The 11,498-nt window shown below is 46.5% G+C and overlaps 1 pseudogene; it reads right to left on the minus strand.

Annotated features, from left to right (window-relative positions):
- Positions 1-376: 376 nt before the first annotated feature.
- Positions 377-1,787, minus strand: LOC119921343 (annotated as a pseudogene).
- Between the last annotated feature and the right edge of the window lie 9,711 nt (positions 1,788-11,498).

Below are 11,498 nucleotides of genomic sequence, written 5' to 3' on the forward strand. Positions count from 1 at the left end.
AGAAAGGAAAGGAGAGAGAAAGGAAGAGAGAGAGAGAGGTGATAAAGGAAATGGACAAAGAGAGGGTAAGGTAAAGGAAAAACTGAAGAGTAAAGGAGGTAAAGGGTGAAGAAGAGGCTGAGAAAGCAGAGGGAAGGAAAAGAGAAGGAAACATTCTCTCTCAGTCTCTGTCACACACATGCACATACACACAAACGCACCTACATTCTCATACTCATTTGCTTAAATGCATACCATCTCTCCCTTAACAACACACTCAGCACACAAAATTCCTATTCCCTCAGATGTTTAAGCACAAATCACCAATCTTCTTCCCATATTGTCTTTCATTTTTTCTTCCTTTCATCTTAATGACACATAGTCTCCTCACAGAATTTTATATTTCAGTATTTTTCAAAGAGTAAATGATACTGTTCAACACGGGGGTGATGACAGTGTAGAAAACAATCACCATTTTGTCGATGGAAAACATGGCAGAGGGCCGCATGTAGATGAAGATGCAAAGTCCAAAAAACAAGATCACCACTGTGATATAGGAGCCATAGGTCGAGAGGGTTCTGCGACGTTCTCTAGAACCTCGTGTCTTAAGTGGAATAAGAAAACATATGAAACAACCAATACCAGGAAGTTGACTACAGACAGCATCCCACCATGAGCCACAATCAGCAAGCCGATGACAAAAGTGTCCTTGCAGGCAAGTTTCAGCAGAGGGAGCAGGTCGCAGAAATAGTGTTCAATCACATTAGGTCCACAGAAGGGTAAGTGGAATACAAGGATAATTTGAGCCATAGAATGCAAGAAGCCACCCATCCAGGCCATCCCAACCAGAAGGCTGCACATAAGATGGATCATGAAGGAGGTGTAGTGCAGGGGCTTGTAGATGGCAACATAGAGATAGGCGGTGTGGCTCAGTGGAAAGAACCCGGGCTTGGGAGTCAGAGGTCATGGGTTCGATTCCTGGCTCCTCCACTTGTCAGCTGTGTGACCTTGGGCATGCCACTTAACTTCTCCGTGCCTCAGTTACCTCATCTTGTAAAATGGGGGTTAAGACTGTGAGCCCCACGTGAGACAATCTGATCACCTTGTATCCCCCAGCGCTTAGAACAATGTTTTGCACATAGTAAGTGCTTAACAAATACTATTATTATTATTATTATAGAGATCATAGGCCATCATGGTGAGGATGAAAATCTTTGTCCCACCCAAGAAATGAATGAAGAATAGCTGAGTCATGTGGTCATTCAAGGAAATCCCTTTCTTTTCAAAGCCTAAGTCTAGAATTAGTTTGGGAGCAGTTGTAGAGGAGTAGCAGATCTCTGCATAGGACAGATAGCTGAGGAAATAATACATGGGTGAGCCAAGATTCATACTGACATTAACAGTTAGTACAATGAGAAGATTTCCCTGAACAGTGGCTGAACACAAGAGCAGAAATACAAGAAAACACACTTTCTGCACCTCCTTATTTTGAGAAAGCCCTAGAAAAACAAATTATGTAACACTGTAACTGCCATGAACTCCGTTCTATAGGTGAATGCAAAGGGTGTTACCAGAGATGTTGACTCTGTAATGACAAAAGATTGGGGTTTTGTAGCTCAGCAACAGTTACATGCATCCTTTTCTTCATTTACATCCTACTTGAATTCTTTCACTGCCTGAACAAGTTTGAGCTTTTGCTTTTTCCTAACTCCCTTCCCTGTTAGGTGCTGGAACAATTCAATTTTCTCCAGTGGGTTTCCCTTCCCATTTTTCCAATTTCCCTCTTCAAAATCTTCTCCAGAAGGCATCCCCCTCTACTTCTGACTTGTTAACTCTCTCCCTGGGGCCTTTGTTCTCCTATACTCTCCCTCTCCCTCAACCCACTTATTGACTTCCTCACCATCATCAACGGCATTTATTGAACACCTACCAAATGCAGAACACTTTATTAAGGCTTAGGATAATAATATACTACATAGTTGGCAGACACATTCCCTTGCCACAAAGAGCTTATGCCACTTCATAAATGACTTCTAGTCTTCTGTTCATCAAAGGGACAAATGATCAACATATTTAGCCACCCTTCCTCCCAGATATCTTCCTGCTCTTGCTCTTCACCACCAAACCCTTTCATTATGGGCAGGTAATGTTGTTCCCTGCGTGTTCTTTCATGGTACTCTCCCAAGCACTTAGCCCAGTGCTTTACACACCGCACGTACTCAATGAATACGATTGAATGAATGAATGAACCCTTTCTAGTTATCTCTCACCTTGGCTTGTTTCTTACTTCTCCCTATACTGACACCCTACGATGATCTCTAAGTGTTATTGTCCATAAAATCTTCCTTCATCAATTCATCCATTCAATCGTATTTATTGAGCACTTACTGTGTGCAGAGCACTGTACCAAGTGCATGGGAAGTACAATAAAACTTCATGGATCGCCTGTAGGGATAAAGAACACATTTGTTAAATTTGCAGGTGACATCCAGTGGGTGGACTCACTAATGTGCTGGAAACTGTAAAAAAAAATTAAAACCTTGATAAATTGATGAAGTGAGTCAGTAGGAAAAAAGACATGGATTGGAACAGTTCAAGGAAGTACATTTATGGATGAAAGCCAAACACCACAAAAACCAGAAGGATAAATCACGGGTAAGGGGCAAGTATCAAGTATCAAAATTTAAGTATATTTATCGAGTGCTTACTGTGTGTAGAGCACTGTATTAAGGGCTTAGGGAGAACAATATAACAGAGTTGGTAAATGATTTCTCTGTCCACAATGAGCTTATTGTCTAGAGTGAAGTACAAAAGTAAAAGATCCAGAGGGAATAATAAAGCAACAAATGTGATTCACCAATATAGTGCTGGTATTTCAATCAATCAATCATTAGTATTGACTGAGCACTTATTGTATGCAGAGCACTATACTAAATGCTTAGGGGAAGTTCAATAACAATACAGTTGGAAGACACCATCTCAACCTTACAGGAGCTCACAGTCTAGTAGGCAAGGCAGACATTAAAACAAATTACAGTTACGGGAAACAACACAGTATAGGGATATATGTTTGATCTTGAGTACGCCACTTCACTTCTCTGTGCCTCAGTTACCTCATCTGTAAAATGGAGATTGAGACTTGAGCCCCATATGGAACAAGGAACAAGGACTCTCCCATCCTTCCCAGTAGTATCTTCAGATGAGACCCTCCTCCCTCCTCTCAAGTGCTACTCCACCACCTGTGCCTCAGACCCCATTACCTCTCATCTTATGGAAACTCTTGCCCCTTCCTTCCTCCCCTCCTTAACTTCCACCTTCAACTGCTCACTCTCCACTGGTTCTTTCCCCTCTGCCTTTAAACATGCCCACGTCTCCCCATCCTAAAAAAAAACCCTGTCTTGACCTCACCTCCCCTTCTAGTTATCACCTTATCTCCCTGCTACCCTTCCTTTCCAAACTCCTAGAAAGAGTCGTCTACACTCGAATTCCTCAATGCCAGCTCTGTCTTTGACCTCCTCCAATCTGGCTTCCGTCCCCTACATTCCACCGAAACTGCCCTCTCAAAGGTCAACAATGACCTTCTTCTTGCCACATCCAATGGCTCCTACTCTATCCTAATCCTCCTCGACCTCTCAGCTGCCTTCGGCACTATGGATCACCCTCTTCCCCTCAGCACGCTGTCCAACCTGGGCTTCACAGACTCTGTCCTCTCCTGGGTCTCCTCATCTCTCCAGTCACTCCTTCTCAGTATCCTTTGTGGACTCCTCCTCCCCCTCCCATCCCCTAACTTTAGGGGTTCCTCAAGGGTCAGTTCTTAGTCTCCTTCTATTCTATATCTACACTCACTCCCTTTGTGAACTCATTTGCTCCCACGGCTTCAACTATCATCTCTAAGCTGATGACACCCAAATCTACATCTCCGTCCCTGCTCTCTCCCCCTCCCTCCAGTCTTGCATCTCCTCCTGCCTTCAGGACATCTCCATCTGGATGTCTGAGCCATCTAAAGCTCAATATGTCCAAGCCTGAACTCCTTATCTTCTCTCCCAAACCCTGCCCTCTCTCTGACTTTCCCATCACTGTAGACAGCACTACCATCCTTCCCGTCTCACAAGCCCGCAACCTTGGTGTCATCCTCGACCCTGCTCTCTCGTTCACCCTACGCATCCAATCCATCATCAAAACCTGACGGTCTCAGCTCCACAACATCGCCAAGATCTGCCCTTTCCTCTCCATCCAAATCGCTACCTTGCTGGTTCAGTCTCTCATCCTATCCCGACTGGATTACTGCATCAGCCTCCTCTCTGATCTCCCATTCTCCTGTCTCTCCCCACTTCAGTCTATACTTCATGCTGCTGTGGGTCTCATTCCTTCTATAGTCAAAATGGCACTAGAATGTGGTTCTAAGACTATGATGTGCATGACCTGGGGAGTAATCCTTCCTAGCTACACTAAATTAATAAGACCCTTGAGAAAGCTCTTTGGTCATTTTTGATAACTGAACTTAAAAAAAGGAGGTTGAGAAAATGGAAGGGCTCAAATAACATTTGGAAAACAAATGCTGTGAAAAAAATGGTTCAAGGAATTAGATTGTTTCACCTGTAGAAAAGAATTTTAAGGTATATCAACTGTTGACAAGTCCTTGCAGGATCCCAGGAGGAGGAGGAGGAAGATTGCTGATCAAACAAGCATAGAAAATCAGCCTGGCCTAAGAAATGGAATACAGGCTTGGGTGTCAGAAGGACTTGGGTCCTAATCCTGCTTCTGCCACTTGTCTGTTGTGTGACCTTGGGTGAGTCACTTAACTTCTCTGTGCCTCAGTAACTTCATCTGCAGAATGGGGATTGAGACTCTGAATCCCATGTGGGACAAAGATTATGTCCAACCTGATTATCTTGTCTCTACCCCAGAGCTTAATACAGTAGATAGTAAGGGCTTAACAAATACCATGAAAATAAAGAGGAGGAAATGGGCCTTAGAGTAGGAATGATCAATCACTCAGTCAATAGTAAGTTTATTGTCGACAGGGAATGTTTCTATTATACTGTCATGTTAGACTCTCCCAAGCACTTAGTACAGTAAACATGCACACAGTAAATGTTCAATAAATACAAATGATTAATAGCATTGATTGAGTGATTAATCTTTGCAGAGCACTATACTAAGCACTTGGGAAAATGCATTAGGGTAGGCATTCTCTCCTATCCCTAGCCTCAAGGAGATTACATCCAGATGCTGAAACAAACACTAAAATAAAGTACAGGTAGGAGAAAGTATAGACAGTAATGATAAGTGCATAAATACAGTGGTTCCCAAGTCCTTAGGAGAAGCAGAATTGTTGGAGTTGTGGGGATGATTTAAGTGATTAATCATAGAATATGTCATACAAGGAGATAGGAAGGGTTTTGGTGATAAGGAGATTAGTGGTATGCTTAAATGCTAAGGGGAAAGGAGTTCCAGGCCAGAGGTGAGGTTGCAAGAAAGGGTTTGGCAGTGATAGAGATGAAAATGAGGCACAATAAACAAACTAGAATGAGAAGAATTAAGTTTCCAAGATGAGATGAGGGGGAAGAGGAAATGTATTATTTGTGACATCTTCCTTTCTTGAGATATTGAAGCAAAAACTATAAAGCCATCGAAGTAACAAGAAAAAACTACTCCCCAGTGTAGAAGCAGGGAACAAGACCAGAAAAGTGATCAAGATCCCTTCCAACTCTTTAATTTTATCAATTGATTTATCTACTTTGCACTCCCGCAGCTGGCTTGACCTAGGATGGGGAATAGTTGGGCTGCCTTTCATCTCTTCTCCGTTTGTTCTTCCTTTCTCCATATCAGTGGAATATTGCTCAGGAAAAAGAGATGGAATTGGGTCCAGACTCCAAACCACCTGACTTCTAGCCTGGTCATCAATGTTGCAGTTTCATTACTGAGCCTCTTAAGCTGTTGATGACAAAATAGCAGAAGCCAATTTGCAAATAATTTTTCCAATAACTCTACTAAGCATTTGGGTGGAAATAAAGTAAAATACATAATCCCTGCCTTCAAGGAGCTTACCATATAATGAAAGCCAATATCATTTGTTTAATATCTCAGCTCCCAGACCCAGCCCAATGTCTTTCCTTCCCAATATTCCACCCCAGTGGAAGAAAGCTGTTGTTTGGGCTCTTTGTAGATGTATCCCAGCTGAACAATGAGATGACAATAGAAATTGATCAACTCCCTTCTTGTCTCACAATCACCTGGAATTTTCTCTTTCCTGTTTCTCTCTCTCAATCGTCCCCTTAATTTTTTAAACAGTATTTGTCAAGAACAGTTCTAAGTACTAGGGTAGATACAAGGGAGTCATTTTATAGTTGAGGAAACTGAGGCCAGATAACTTAAGTGACTTGCTCAAGGTCACACAGCTAGTCAATGATGGAACCATGATTAGAACCCTTCAGGACATCTCCATCTGAATATCCGAGCCATCTAAAACTCAATATGTCCAAGCCTGAACTCCTTATCTTCTCTCCCAAACCCTGCCCTCTCTCTGACTTTCCCATCACTGTAGACAGCACTACTATTCTTCCCGTCTCACAAGCCCGCAACCTTGGTGTCATCCTCGACCCCGCGCTCTCGTTCACCCTACACATCCAATCCGTCACAAAAACCTGCCGGTCTCACCTCCACAACGTCGCCACGATCTGCCCTTTCCTCTCCATTCAAATTGCTACCTTGCTGGTTCAGTCTCTCGTCCTATCCCGACTGGATTACTGCATCAGCCTCCTCTCTGATCTCCCATCCTCCTGTCTCTCCCCACTTCAGTCTACACTTCACTCTGCTGTCCGGATTATCTTTGTACCAAAACACTCTGGGCATGTTACTCCCCTCCTCAAAAATCTCCAGTGGATGCCTGTCAACCTACGAATCAAGCAAAAACTCCCCACTCTTGGCTTCGAGGCTCTCCATCACCTCGGCCCCTCCTACCTCACCTTCCTTCTCCCCTTCAACAGCCCAGCACACATCCTCCGCTCCTCTGCTGCTAACCTTCTCACTGTGCCTCTTTTTTGCCTGTCCTGCCGTCGACCCCAGCCCACGTTCTTCCCTTGGCCTGGAATGCCATCTGTCCCCACATCCGCCAAGCTAGCTCTCCTCCTCTAGCTCTCATTCGCTCCCACGGCTTCAACTACCATCTCTACGCTGATGATACCCAGATCTACATCTCTGCACCTGCTTTCTCCCCCTCTGTCCAGGCTCGCATCTCCTCCTGTCTTCAGGACAACTCCATCTGGACGTCTGCCCGCCACCTAAAGCTCAACATGTCCAAGACTGAACTCCTTGTCTTCCCTCCCAAATCCTGCCCTCTCCCTGACTTTCCCAACGCTGTTGACGGCACTACCATCCTTCCCATCTCACAAGCCCGCAACCTTGGTGTCATCCTCGACTCTGCTCTCTCATTCACTCATCACATCCAAGCCATCACCAAAACCTGCCGGTCTCAGCTCCGCAACATCGCCAAGATCTGCCCTTTCCTCTCCATCCAAACCGCTACCCTGCTCGTTTAAGCTCTCATCCTATCCCGTCTGGACTACTGTATCAGGCTTCTCTCTGATCTCCCATCCTCATGTCTCTCCCCACTTCAATCCATACTTCATGCTGCTGCCCGGATTGTCTTTGTCCAGAAATGCTCTGGGCATTTTACTCCCCTCCTCAAAAATCTCCAGTGGCTACCAATCAATCTGCATCAGGCAGAAACTCCTCACCCTGGGCTTCAAGGCTCTCCATCACCTCGCCCCCTCCTACCTCACCTCCCTTCTCTCCTTCTACAGCCCAGCCCACACCCTCTGCTCCTCTGCTGCTAATCTCCTCACCGTGGCTCGTTCTCGCCTGTCCCGCCATCGACCCCCGGCCCACGTCATCCCCCGGGCCTGGAATGCCCTCCCTCTGCCCATCCTCCAAGTTAGCCCTCTTCCTCTCTTCAAGGCCCTACTGAGAGCTCACCTCCTCCAGGAGGCCTTCCGAGACTGATCCCCTTCCTTCCTCTCCCCCTCTTTCCCCTCTCCATCCCCCATCTTACCTCCTTGCCTTCCCCACAGCACCTATATATATGTACATATGTTTGTACATATTACTCCATTTATTTTACTTGTACATATCTATTCTATTTATTTTATTTTGTTAGTATGTTTGGTTTTGTTCTCTGTCTCCCCCTTTTAGACTGTGAGCCCACTGTTGGGTAGGGACTGTCTCTATATGTTGCCAACTTGTACTTCCCAAGCGCTTAGTACAGTGCTCTGCACACAGTAAGCGCTCAATAAATACGATTGATTGATTGATTGATTCCTCCCTTCAAAGCTCTACTGACAACTCACCTTCTCCTGAAGGCCTTCCCAAAGCCCCCTTTTTCCTCTCCTCCTCCCCACTCCCCCACTCTACTTCCTTTCCCTTCCCACAGCACTTGTATATATTTGTACAGATTTATTACTCTATTAATTTTACTTTTGCATACTTATTATTCTATTTGTTTTGTTAATGATGTGCTTATAGCTATAATTCTATTGGTTCTGACGATTTTGACACCTGTCTACATGTTATGTTTTGTTGTCTGTCTCCCGTTTCTAGACTGTGAGCCCGTTGTTGGGTAGGGACCGTCTTTATATGTTGCCGACTTGTACTTTCCAAGCGCTTAGTACAGTGTTCTGCACACAGTAAGTGCTCAATAAATACGATTGACTGAATGAATGAATAATTTGTTCAAGAAGGTGGAGCACTTCTCCTTCCCCCTTCCAGGGACACACAAGTTCACCTCCTTAATGTCCGTTCCCCACTCGTTTAAAGAACACCTTCCTGAGAGTGTAAATAAGATGGCAGCCCACCACATCAAGGCCCTCAGAGCAACTCTTTCCCTAGAGCAGGGAGATAGTCCCATTCCATTGCCCTCTCTTCTGCCAGACAAAACTATTTCTCCTCCCTTTATTGACACCCATGCCCATCATCCCCGTCAGCTCTTCCGTACATTCAACTTCCTTCTCAGGCCCCCAGGTCCTACCCCTCCTCCTTCCCTCACCCCTAGCGATCTGGTCTTCTACTTCATTAATAAAATTAAATCCATCAGGTCCGACCTCCCCAAAGTCAATCCCCCACCTTCTTCAACTCCCCGGCTCTCAACACTCTCTACTACTCTCCCATCCTTCCCAGCAGTATCCTCAGAGAAGCTCTCCTCCCTCCTCTAAAGTGCTACTCTGGCCACCTGTGCTTCTGACCCCACTCCCTCTCATCTCATGAAATCTCTCGCTCCATCCCTTCTCCCCTCCTTAACTTCCATCTTCAACCGCTCACTCTCCACTGGCTCCTTCCCCTCTGCCTTCAAACCTGCCCATGTCTCTCCCATCCTAAAATAACACTCTCTTGACCCCACCTCACCTTCTAGTTATCGCCCCATCTCTCTCCTACCATTCCTTTCCAAACTCTTTGAAAGAGCTGTCTACGTGTGCTGCCTCGAATTCCTCAACACCAACTCTCTCCTCGACCCCCTACAGTCTGGCTTCCGTCCCCTACATTCCATGAAAACTGCCCTCTCAAAGGTCATCAATGACCGCCTGCTTGCCAAATCCAACGGCTCATACTCTATCCTAATCCTCCTCGACCTCTCAGCTGCCTTTGACACTGTGGATCACCCCCTTCTCCTCAACACACCATGCAACCTTGGCTTCACAGACTCCGTCCCCTCCTGGTTCTCCTCTTATCTCTCCGGTCGTTCATTCTCAGCCTCTTTTGCAGGCTCCACCTCCCCCTCCCATCCCCTTACTGTGGGGTTTCCCCAAGGTTCAGTTCCTGGTACCCTTCTGTTCTCGATCTACACTCACTCCCTTGGTGAGGGAAAATCTCAAAAATCTCCAGTGGCTACCAGTGAATCTGCCCATCAGGAAAAAACTCCTCACCCTCGGCTTCAAGACTCTCCATCACCTCACCCCCTCCTACCTCACCTCCCTTCTCTCCTTCTACAGCCCATCCCGCACCCTCCACTCCTCTGCCGCTAATCTCCTCACCGTGCCTCGTTCTTGCCTGTTCTGCCATCGACCCCCGGCCCACGTCCTCCCCCGGGCCTGGAATGCCCTCCCTCTGCCCATCCGCCAAGCTAGCTCTCTTCCTCCCTTCAAGGCCCTACTGAGAGCTCATCTCCTCCAGGAGGCCTTCCCAGACTGAGCCGCTTCCTTCCGCTCCCCCTCGTCCCCCTCTCCATCCCTCCCATTTATCTCCTTCCCTTCCCCACAGCACCTGTATATATGTATATATGTTTGTACATATTTAGTACTCTATTTATTAATTCATTTTACTTGTACCTATCTATTATGTTTATTTTATTTTGTTAGTATGTTTGGTTTTGTTCTCTGTCTCCCCCTTCTAGACTGTGAGCCCACGGCTGGGTAGGGACTCATTCCATATGTTCCCAGCTTGTACTACCCAAGCGCTTAGCACAGTGCTCTGCACACAATAAGCACTCAATAAATACGAATGATTAATTGATTGATTGATTGATTGGTGACCTCATTCGCTCCCATGGCTTCAACTATCATCTCTACGCTGCTGACACCCAAATCTACATCTCTGCCCCTGCTCTCTCCCCTTCCCTCCAGGCTCACATCTCCTCCTGCCTTCAGGACATCTCCATCTGGATGTCTGCCCGCCACCTAAAACTCAACATGTCGAAGACTGAATGCCTTGTCTTCCCTCCCAAACCCTGCCCTCTCCCTTACCTTCCCATCACTGTTGACGGCACTACCATCCTTCCCGTCTCACAAGCCCACAACCTTGGTGTCATCCTCGACCCCGCTCTCTCATTCACCCCTTACATCCAAGCCATCATCAAAACCTGCCGGTCTCAGCTCCACAACATTGCCAAGATCCGCCCTTTCCTCTCCATCCAAACCGCTACCCTGCTCTTTCAAGCTCTCACCTTATCCTGTCTGGACTGCTGCATCAGCCTCCTCTCCAATCTCCTATCGTCGTGTATCTCCCCACTTAAATCCATACCTCACATTTCTGCACGGATTGTCTTTGTCCAGAAACGCTCTGGGCACGTTACTCCCCTCCTCAAAAATCTCCAGTGGCTACCCATCAATCTGCGCATCAGGCAGAAACTCCTCACCCTCGACTTCAAGGCTCTCCATCACCTCGCCCCCTCCTACCTCATCTCCCTTCTGTCCTTCTAGAGCCCACTCCGCACCCTCCACTCTTCTGCCGCTAATCTCCTCACTGTGCCTCGTTCTCGCCTGTCCCGCCATCGACCCCCGGCCCACGTCATCCCCCTGGCCTGGAACGCCCTCCCTCCCCACATCCGCCAAGCTAGCTCTCTTCCTCCCTTCAAGGCCCTACTGAGAGCTCAACTCCTCCAGGAGGCCTTCCCAGACTGAGCCCCCTCCTTTCTTTCCCGCTCGTCCCCCTCTCCATCCCCCGTCTTACCTCCTTCCCTTCTCCACAACACCTGTATATATGTATATATGTTTGCACATATTTGTTACTCTATTTATTTATTTATTTAT

The sequence above is a fragment of the Tachyglossus aculeatus genome, assembly GCF_015852505.1.
Source record: "Tachyglossus aculeatus isolate mTacAcu1 chromosome 12 unlocalized genomic scaffold, mTacAcu1.pri SUPER_6_unloc_2, whole genome shotgun sequence".
Lineage (NCBI taxonomy): Eukaryota > Metazoa > Chordata > Mammalia > Monotremata > Tachyglossidae > Tachyglossus > Tachyglossus aculeatus.